Raw genomic sequence first — 11,942 nt, forward strand, 5'->3', positions numbered from 1 at the left:
ATGATTTTACAATGATTTCTATCTAATCAGATAATTTATATTATTTAAATTATTCCAGGCCATAGAAAAGACTGATAGTTCCCGAATTCACATTACTAATTTGGCACAAATAACTGTTAGAATAATTAGTTACTTTCAAAAGTGATAATGCATATTATGTTAAATATACGTATTTTCTAAGCATCAGAAAGCTGAAGCACTGGAAGGAAATGTTTTATTAAGCAGCTATCCAATACATTTGCCAATAGGCAACCAAGTTTACCTCACACACACACAAATGAACATACTAAAAGTAAAGATTTCCAAATATATTTCAGCTCCAAATTTAAAGTGAACGTTTAAATAACATAGAAACTATCTGACTGGATACAATTCAACTCTAACACTAGAGTTCAGGGCCCTTTATCTTTTGTTCATTATTAATTTTAAATTTTTTGATGTATTAATATTTATGAACAACATAGTAACATTTTCATAGCTATACAGAGATCAAATCAAGGTAATTAGCATATCCATCATCTCTTACCATTTCTTTGTGCTGGGAACATTCAACATCCTCCTCCCAGCTCTTTGAAACTGTGTAACATATTGTTACATATTGTAATTAACATATTGTTAATTACAGCCATCTTACAGTGGTATACAACATTAGAACTTACTCTTCCTATCTAGTTGTAATTTTGAATCCTTTAAGAAATCACTCCCTACCCTCCCCGCACCCTATCCTTCCCAGCCTGTAGTATTCTGTTCTACTTTTTACTTCTATGAGATCAACATTTTTTTAGCTTCCACGTATGAATGAGAACACACAGTGTTTAATGTTCTGTCCCTGGCTTATTTCACTTAATATAATGTCTTCCAATTCAATCCACGTGCCTCAAAATACAGAATTTCATTCTTTTTTATGGCTGAATACTATTCCATTGTGTATATATACCATATTTTCTTTATGCATTCATCTGTTGTTAGACACTTAGGATGATTCCATATCTTGGCTATTGTGAATAGTGCTGCAATAAACATGGGGGTACAGATGTCCCTTCAATATACTGATTTCTCTTCCTTTGCATAAATGTCCAATAATGAATTGCTGGATCACATGGTAATTCTATTTGCAGTTTTTTTGAGGAACCTTCACACTGTTCTCCATAGTGGCTGTACTAGTTTACATTCCCACTAGCCACATTTAAGAGTTCACTTATCTCCACACTTTTGCCAGCATTTGCTATTTTTTGTCTTTTTGATAGCAGCCATTCTAACCGGGGTGAGATGATATCTCACTGTGGTTTTGATATGCATTTCCCTGATGACTAGTGATGTTGAGCTTTTTTAAAAAATATATCTGTTGGTCATGTGTCTGTCTTCTTTTAAGAAATGTCTATTCAGATCATTTGCCCATTTTTTAATTTTTTTTTTTTTTTTTTTTTTTGCTGTTGAGATGTCAGAGTTCCTTGTATATTCTAGATATTAATCCTCTGCTGGATACATACTTTGCAAATATTTTCTCCCATCCTGTAGGTTGTCTTTTCACTCTGCCAGTTGTTTCCTTTGCATTAACGTTAATGTTTTAAAGAAAAGTAACTTAAATGCTTGACAATATGGAATTCAAAATATGGTACATTCAGGCTGGGTACAGTGGTGCATGCTTACAGCTGCAGCCATCTGAAGGCTGAGGTGGAAGAAGATCGCATAAGCCCAGAAGTTTGAGACCAGCCTGGGCAACATAATAGCAAGACTTAGTCTCTTTTTTAAAAAAGGTTATATTCAATTTGGGGGACACCATACAGCAGTTAAAGATGATGACCTAGATGAACAATGGTTCTCAAACTTCAATGTGCATCACAATCACCTGAAGGACTTAATAAAAACTGCTGTTTTTAGTGAGAAACTAAGTATTTAGTTAGAAACTAAGAACTGGCATTTCTCACAAGTTTCCAGGTGACGCTGATGCTGCTGGTCTAAAGACCACACTTTGAGAAACACTGAACTATATACCTATCTGTCTATCTCCCCATCCTCATAAAAATGTAGAAGCTAGACTGGAAGAATACACATTTAACCCTTTGCAGTGGCTGTCCCTGGGAAAGAAAAAAAAGAAATTAGTGGGATTTGTAATTAAGTCAGAATTTATAGAAGTATTACTTATTCACAATTTATAAAAGCCATATGAGGACTAAGCTCTGATTTTTTAACTTGCCCAAACTCCTACCTAAGGGGTCTAGGGAGTCATGCCCTACAAACCATAAATTCTCATCAGATGGGTTTTATTTGACCCTATATATCATGACTTACTTTTCAATCTGACTCTGGCATAACATTATGAGACAAGGAAAAAATATTTAGCCCCAAAATATATTTCCTTGCCATACCTTGAAATTGCCGTGCAAAGTCTCCTGTGGGGAAAAAACATCCACATTCTATAGAGAATCCCCTTTTCCCTTTGTTTTCCTTCCTTCCTTTCCAGACCCAGGAGATAATCGACTAAGAGCCAGGCACCCTTTTAGGTCTAATAAGAAACATTTTACAACCTTCTCTCTCTCTGAAGTCTGCTGAGAGATTCCTCTGCACAACAAAACCTGGTCTCCGTAATCCTTTATCTTAACCTGGACATTCCTTTCCATTAATCCCAAGTCTTCAGACAAACTCAACCGTCAACCAGAAAACGTTTAAATTTACCTATGGCCTAGAAGCCCCCACTTTGAGTTGTCCCGCCTTTCTAAACCAAACCAATGTATTTCTTAAATGTATCTGATTGATGTTTCATCCCTTCCTAAAATATATCAAACCAAGCTGTACCCCAACCACTTTGGGCACATGTTCTCAGGACCTCCTGAGGGCTGTGTCATGGGCCATGGTCACTCGTATTTAGTTTAGAATAAATCTCTTAAAATATTTTATAGAGTTTGACTCTTCGTGGACACATATATAATTATCTTAAAAGATGAGCAAAATACAAAAATGTTAATAGGAATATGGGGAACTGTTACATTCTTTGTACATTTCAAATACTTCTTTTTTTAAAAAGATAACTATAGTCAAAAGAAACAGGTGACTGGAAAAACATTTACAGACTAAAAATGTAGGATTACCATTCTTAATATACAAAAAGTTCTGCAAATTCATAAGGAACTGGAAGCCACATAACAGAATAATACGTAAAGGAAGTCAACAGACACCTGCGAAAGAAAACATGCAAATTGCAAAGAAACATACAAACTGTTTTCAAACCTCACTAACCTTAAAAAGAATAAAAATTACAATGAGATACTATCTTTGTTCTCAACATTTATTTGAGAATTTTAATTAGCGCTCTCATTTAGAAAATTAATGTTTAAGTCATTAATACTTTTTTCTTTTATTATCACTTATTAAATATGAACTTTCAGAATAGTCATGTAACCACAACCATGATCATGACATAGAACATTTCAAACATCACAATCCATCCCCTACTGCTCCTTTGCAATAAATTTCCTCCCCTAACTCCCACTCCTGGCATCCACTGATCTGCTTTCTGTCCTGAATTTTGTCTTCTCTAGAAGTTTTAAGAAATCATATAGTATGTCATCTCTTGAGCCTGGCTTCTTTCACTTAGCATAATATTTTTGAGATTTACACATGTTGCCGAGTCAGTAGTTAGTTCCTTTTTATTGCTGAATAGTATTCCACAGTTTCAAAGCACCACCACTGGTTTATTCATTCACCAGTTGATGGACATTTGGGCTGTTTTCAAATTTGCGCTATTATAAATAATATGTATACTCGAGTATACATCCTTGAGTGAAGGTATATGCCTTTGTGTGATTTTTTATTTTCATATTATAGGTACACAACATAATTTTCATTTTCTTCAAGACTGTAACTTGCCTTCAACATTTGTATCTATGGATTAATATTCACAGATATAAATGTTTAAGTCTATACACATATTCTTGTTCCTAATCTTATGTTATCATTCTATGCTTGAAAATTTATAACATATTTTTAATGCTAGTATCTACTGTTTGCTTCCTTTCTGAATGACATTTTTTCAGCTTTATTGAGGTATGATTGAAAAAATTGTATATATTTAAGGTATACAACATGATGTTCTGATAAACTTATACATTCTAAAATGAGTACCACAATCAAGGTAATAACTTATCCATCACATCACACAGTTTACCTCTGAAAGAGAAGGTAATACCTGAGATGAGATACTATCTTACCTTATTAGTGTGGCAAAATTTTAAAGATTGAACAACAGCTAATCCTGATAAAAATGCAGGAAAATAGGCAATTCAGTGGGGATGAAACTCTGACCTGCTGCAACTACTGGGGAATGTAAATCTAGTAATAACTACTACAAATTTTAAATGCAAATGTTCTTGACACAGGAACCCCCAGTTTTTAGATTGTAGTCTATAGAATTAAGAGCATCAGTTAACAAGGATATATGAAGAAGATATTTACTTAAGGCTTAGCTATAGTGTCAAAAAACTGAAAACATCTGAATATCCACCCATTCAGTGAAATGGCTGAGTAAATGAGGCTCGTTATTGTAACAGAATGTTACCTAATATTGAAAGGAATGCGTTAGATCTCTATCAACTATTTTGAGGAACAACTAAAATATTTTCTTAGATAAATAATGATGCAGAGTAATGTGCATAAAATAATTTCATTTTAAAATACAACCACCACCACCCTATGTATGTGTATTTTGCATTTGAATATATGGGTGAATAGATGTGAGTGGAAGGATACATACCAGCCAATAACGCTAACCAGCTCAGAAGGAATGTGAGTAGAAAAGGGTGAGAATACTATTTTATTTTTTTGTTTGTTTTTTGAGATGGAATCTCGCTCTGTCGCCCAGGCTGGAGTGCAGTGGCATGATCTCAGCTCACGGCAACCTCCACTTCCCAGGTTCAAGCAATTCTCCCCGGCTCAGCCTCCGAAGTAGCTGGGATCACAGGAGCCTGCCACCATGGCCAACTATTTTTTTTTTTTGGTAATACATTTTTAAAAATACATTTGTTAGCCAGGTGCAATGGCTCATGCCTGTAATCCCAGCACTTTGGGAGGCTGAGGCAGGCAGATCACCTGAGGTCAGGAGTTCGAGACCGGCCTGACCAGCATGGAGAAACCCCATCTCTACTAAAAATACAAAATTAGCTGGGCGTGGTGGCGCATGCCTGTAATTCCAGCTACTCAGGAGGCTGAGGCAGGAGAATCACTTGAACCCGAGAGGCGGGGGTTGCACTGAGCAGAGATTGTGCCATTGCACTCCAGCCTGAGCAACAAGAGTGAAACTTGGTCTCAAAAAAAAAAAAAAAAAAAAAAAAAACTTTTCTTTTTAATCCAGAAAGATTTAAAAATCTAAACTTTTAAATCTAGAAAATACCAGAAAAAAATTAAAAAGCATACTTCAAAAATCTTGGCACCTGCCAGACAAAAAGGTAACATGCTGAATGATTCCATTTGTATGAAATGTCTAGTTTAGAATAAGTAAATCTATAGAGACAAAAAACTAGATTACTGTTTGCCAAGAGCTGCCAAGTGAGGCGAGAGGAACGGGGAGTGATTACTAATGGGTTTCTTTTTGGGAAGATGAAAATGTTCTGCACAGAAACAATGGTGATGATTGTACAACTTTGTTAATGTACTAAAATCGCTGAATTTTACACTTCAAAAATGTAAATTTTATGGTATGTGAATTATATCTTAATAAAATGAATAATATCTTCTGGGAAGAGAGATCTGACCAAAAAAGCTAGGAGATAAAAAAGAACAAGGCTGAGGTGACTACATGCAAATTTTAAATATCTGTATAGTAAAAAGAACTCATAAAGCTTAAAAATGAAACTAAGTAAAAATGTACACATATACCCTTACAAATCAATAAAAGACAAACAATTCAATGGAAAAATCAGCAATTCCCTGAAGATACACAAATAACCCGTAAACACTTAGAAAGCTACAGTTGTGATTATTAAAACGTAAATTCACTTGAGTACTACTGAATCTATAGCTTATTTATTTCTATTTTTCCAATAAACAACAAAAAAACAAAACAAAACAAAACACCCTACTGTATTAGTCAGGGTTCTCCAGAGGGACAGAATTAAGGGAATATATACTTATATAAAGGGGAGTTTATTGTTAACTCACACGATCACGAGGTCCCACAATAGGCTGTCTGCAGGGTGAGGAGCAAGGAGAGCCAGTCCAAGTTCCAAAACTGAAGAACTTGGAGTCCGACGCTGGAGGGCAGGAAGCATCCAGCACAGGAGGAAGATGTAGGCTGGGAGGCTAGGCCCGTCTCTCTTTTCACATTTTTCTGCCTGCTTATATTCTAGCCACACTGGCAGCTGATTAGATGGTAGCCACCCAGATTAAAGGTGGGCCTGCCTTTCCCAGCCCACTGACTCAAATGTCAATCTCCTTTGGCAACACCCTCACAGGCACACCCAGGATCAATACTTTGTATCCTTCAATCCAATCAAGTTGACACTTAGTATTAACCATCACAAGTCCACCCCTTGTCAACTTGAACCCATACATATCTCCTGAGATCATATATACTCTTCAAATAAAGATAATAAGGTCATAATTATGCCTAACATAATACAACTATCCTTCGTACAACCAGAAACACACCTATCCCAACCCAAATACTAAAAGTTAACAATACTTAAATGCTGATGTGAAGTCAATAAATCTTAAGTCATATGATAAAAGAAAAAGGAAATAAAATGAAGATATTTTCTTAGTACAGGTGTATACATACACAAACATGTTTTTAACAAAAGGAGGAGGAAATACTCATGACAATTACAGTCCTTGTTTCTGCGGCTGGTCGTGCAGTCGTAGCTGGTATTGATGACTATCTTCTTCTACTAGCCATTCTGTATTCCCTTTGCCTTCAGCAAGCACCTCAGCAGGTGGTGGTTTTTTTCCTGGTAGAGTGACCCAAACCTTCATTCCTGAAGGGTCTGGGTCATTTGTAGTCCTGCCTGGATGGGGCTGTTGTAGTTTCCAGTTTACCTTAATCACAGGGCATGGCAATACATGGTAATACTAAAAGATGCCCTAATGGATCTCCATGCATACTCTTCTTTACCTCCGCTGTGGAGTAGTAGACTGATTTCATCTTGATAGGGTCAATCACCCCAGCCAACACTGTAACTCCCTTCTTAGCCTGTTGACTTAAAGACAGGAGGAGCCCAAAGTGTGTCCAGGTGGCAATCTTAACTTCCAGTTTAATGGAATCGTTGTTGTGTCTCCTGGTGGCAGCGTTCCTCCCTCTGGAACTAAGACCTCTAGGCCAGCAGAACATAATGTCTCAAGAAAGGGAAGAAAAATTTTCTAGTGGATCACTAGGGGTGATGGTGAGTGATTCCTGGACCCGGGAATCCTGGCTATGGGAGACAGTACCATATATTGGACGCTGATTCAGAGCATACACAGCTTTCTGGAAAACTTTGCTCCAGCCCTGCAAAGTACTGTCTTCTAGTTGGCATTGTAACTGTGACTTCAAAAGGCCATTCCGCTGTTCTACCAATCCAGCTGCTTCAGAATGGTGGGGAACATGGTAAGACCAGTGTGGCCAGGCACACTGGCTCATGCCTGTAATCCTAAGCACTTTGGGAGGCTGAGGGGGGCAGATACAAGGTCAACAGATTGAGACCATCCTGGCCAACATGGTGAAACCCCATCACTACTAAAAATACAAAAATTAGCTGGGCGTGGTGGCACACGCCTATAGTCCCAGGTACTCGGGAGGCTGAGGCAGGAGAATTGCTTGAACCCGGGAGGCAGAGGTTGCAGTGAGCTGAGATCGCGCCACTGCACTCCAGCCTGGCGACAGAGCAACACTCCATCTCAAAAAAACAAAATAGTGAATTCCATGAGCATGAGCCCACTGCCACACTTCTTTAGCCATAAAGTGAGTGCCTTGGTCAGAGGCAATGCTGTGTGGAATACCACGATGGTGGGTAAGGCATTCTGTGAGCCCATGCATGGTAATCTTGGCAGAAGCACTGCACACAGGATAGGCAAACCCATATCAGGAGTAAGTGTCTATTCCAGTGAGGACAAATCTCTGCCCTTTCCGTGATGGAAGAGGTCCAATATAATCAACCTGCCACAAGGTAGCTGGCTGATCACCCCGAGGAATGGTGTCATATCAAGGGCTCAGTGTTGGTCTCTGCTGCTGGCAAACTGGACACTCAGCAGTGGCCATAGCCAAGTCAGCCTTGGTGAGTGAAGTCCACGTTGCTGAGCCCATGCATAACCTCCATCCCTGCCACCATGGCCACTTTGTTCATGGGCCCATTGGGCGAGGAGAGGGGTAGCTGGGGAAGGAGGCTAAGCGGTATCCACAGAACAGGTCATCCTATCCACTTGATTATTAAAATCCTTCTCTGCTGAGGTCACCCGTTGGTGAGCACTCACATGAGATACAAACATCTTCACAGTTTTTAACCACTCAGAGAGGTCTGTCCACATACCTCTTCCTCAAATCTCTTTGTCACCAATTTTCCAATCATGCTTCTTCCAAGTCCCTGACCATCCAGCCAAACCACTGGCTACAGCCCATGAATCAGTATATAATCGCACATCTGGCCATTTCTCCTTCCACGCAAAGTGCACAGCCACGTGCACTGCTCAAAGTTCTGCCCACTGGGAAGATTTCCCTTCACCGCCATCCTTCAGGGATGTCCTAGAAAGGGGCTGTAGTGCTGCAGCTGTCCACTTTCAGGTGGTGCCTGCACATTGTGCAGAACCATCTGTGAACCAGGCCCTAGTCTTCTCTTCCTCTGCCAACTGATCACAGGGAACTCCCTATGACGCTATCGGTATAGGTGGGGAGAGAGAAGGCAGGGTGGCATGAGTGGAGACCATGGGCATTTGAGCCACTTCCTCTTGTAACTTACTTGTGCCTTCAGGACCTGCTTGAGCCCGATCGTGTATGTACCACTTCCATTTGATGATGGAATGCTGCTGTGCACGACCCACTTTATGGCTAGATGGGTCAGAACGCACCCAGTTCATAGATAGGCAGTTCAGGTCACAAGGTGACTTGAAGACCCACAATCAAACATTCAGTTTCCACCAAAGCCCAGTAACAGGTCAAGAGCTGTATCTCAAAAGGAGAGTAGTTATCTGCAGAAGATGGCAGGGCCTTGCTCCAAACTCCTGGAGGCCTCCGCTGTGATTTACCTACGGGGGCCTGCCAAAGGCTCTAAACAGCATCCTTATCTGCCACTGACACTTCAAGCACCATTGGATCTGTTGGGTCATATGGCCCAAGTGGCAGAGCAGCTTGCACAGCAGCCTAGACCTGTTGCAGAGCCTTCTCCTGTTCTGGACCCCACTCAAAACTGGCAGTCCTTTGGGTCACTGGATAAATGGGCCAGAGTAACACACCTAAATGAGGAATGGTGCCTCCAAAATCCAAGTAGGCCCACTAGGCATTGTGCCTCTTTCTTTTTTGTAGGAGGGGCCAAATGCAGCAATATTCTTCACCTTAGAAAGAATATCTTGACAGGCCCCACACCCCTGGAGCCCTAGAAATTTTACTGAGGTAGAAGGTCCCTGAGTTTTAGTCAGATTTATTTCCCATCCTCTGGCACCCAAACGTCTCACCAATAAGTCCAGTGCGTTTGCTACTTCTTGCTCACAGAATCCAATCAGCATAATATCATTAATGTAATAGACCAGTGTCATATGTTGTGGAAGTGAAACATGACCAAGGTCTCTCCAAGTAGGATTTGTTTATATAAATTGGAAAACTCAAGCAGTTCTTTATGAGTGTAGCGCACCTCCTCATGGGTCACACTCTCAGCCTCATCTCTAGGGACCTGCTAGGACTTTAGTCTGGTTATAGGTCTAGAAGCAAACAGGGGTATTGGGGGTGGCTCCTGAGGAGAATCAACATTATCTTGCCTGGCAACTGCCTCAGGGGAGGCCATCCCTGTTGCCTCAGGCAGCACAGGGTTTATCTCTTCAGACAAAAGTGGAAAGGCTGATGGCAGCATGGCTCAGGGAGGGGATGTTGCCACTACTGGGGATGGGGAAGCTGTTTCTTCTGGCAAAAAAGGTTCATCAGAGTTTACAAACTCAGAGTCCCCAGCTTCATCAGGGTCCTCCCACACATGCCCTTTCCAAGTTGCAGGGTCCCATTCTTTTCCAATCAATGCCCTCACTTTAACAGAAGACACCTGGTTAGGCTGTACATGCACCTTTTGTTGCAGGTCAGCCACTTGCATGATAAGAGTTTGTGTTTGTTTTTTTTCACAATTTCAGCTCTTTTTCTACAGGAGATAAGGGTCTCACTCAGGTCAATCTTAGCAGATTTGAGGCTCAGTATCTGCTTCTGAAGCTGGGAGACAGAATCCCTGAGTTCAACATTTTCTTTCACCACTTTGTCCACTGAATTTAGGAGCAACCAACCAGCTTCATTATGTTCCTTGGTTCTCCATATATGGTCAAAGGTATTATGTATAGGGTCACTAAACTCCTTGCCTCTCATTAGTGGTGAATCAGGAGTGTCAAATGCATTTATTTTGCAAACTCTCTGAACAGTTCACACCAACAACTATCAGTGTTCTCCACAATATTAGAAGTAGAGTCCTTAGCATTTTAGGGTCTAATCATATAAAGCAGCAAACTCCAGAAACCCCCAAACAAACTAAGAAACTTCATCCTTAATATTTTGTTCCTCTAGAACCACACCGCTTGTACCAACATCTCTATTAGGGTTCTCTAGAGGGACAGAAGTAATAGAATATTTATATAAAGGGGATATTAACTATTAACTAGCATGATCACAAGGTCCCACAATAGGCCGTCTGCAGGCTGAGAGGCAAGAAGAGCCAGTCCAAGTCCCAAAACTGAAGAACTTGGAGTCTGATGTTCGAGGGCAGGAAGCATCCAACACAGGAGAAAGATGTAGGCTGGGAGGCTAGGCCCGTCTCTCTTTTCACATTTTTCTGCCTGCTTATACTCCAGCCATGCTGGCAGCTGATTAGATGGTGCATCACCCAGATTAAGGGTGGGTCTGCCTTTCCCAGCCAGTTGTTAATCTCCTTTGGCAACACCCTCACAGATACACCCAGGATCAATACTTTGTATCCTTCAATCCAATCAAGTTGACACTCATTATTTATCATCAAACCTACTATTTTGAAGGGCTCCAAAACAATCTACCATGAAAAATGGTGTCCTCATAATGGAAAAGTTGAGATACACACCTAAGTGGAGTAACACGCAATCACAGACTCTCAAGGATTACCTGGTTCATTTATTTACCCTTTAATATATAAATTCCCTGTCCAATACTTCTACAAAGTAATAAATCATTCAGCTGATTCTGAACATCTCCATCTACAGGCAAACCACGAAGGAACCCATCTCATGTTTAGCCAGCTAAGAGTATTTCTCCAAAAGCAGCAAAAAATGAAAAAAAAAAAATTTGCAAAACAAACTGCATATTGAAATTTCAGTAAAACCCTAAGATTAATACTCTGTTCTTTTTTTTTTTAATCGCCTAGGTGATTATTTAAAAAAATTTTAAGAGCCTCCTAGAATTACCAGTTGTCATGGTGCCAATTTCACTATAGATGGTATATGCGAGAGCGTTACCTTCCTGGCAAAATTCTTTGAAAACTGTTCTAAAATACTTAAAATGAGTTACTAGATAATTTCAGTAGCACTATATGGACACACACCCTAAGTACATGCAAATAACACACTATAAAAGTGATGAGCTCAAGTAGGGCAATCCTTGCAGTGAATATTAGAGAAACTACGTTTAATAATAACAGAGGTATTGTTTAGTCTTCTCAGACAAAAGAATGAAACTAAGGGATTATTTTAAATCTTTGATCATTGCCTGGTATTATTTTCCCTCTGCCAAATAAAATTATGTATGAGTATGTCTCTTCTAAGTCCAT

At 39.7% G+C, this 11,942-nt stretch overlaps 1 protein-coding gene across 1 annotated transcript in view; it reads right to left on the reverse strand.

The window, feature by feature from the left end:
* LOC100456550 (neurofibromin-like) overlaps positions 1–11,942 on the reverse strand; it is a 165,441-nt gene that overhangs the window by 58,921 nt on the left and 94,578 nt on the right.

Source organism: Pongo abelii, chromosome 19 (assembly GCF_028885655.2).
Source record: "Pongo abelii isolate AG06213 chromosome 19, NHGRI_mPonAbe1-v2.0_pri, whole genome shotgun sequence".
Lineage (NCBI taxonomy): Eukaryota > Metazoa > Chordata > Mammalia > Primates > Hominidae > Pongo > Pongo abelii.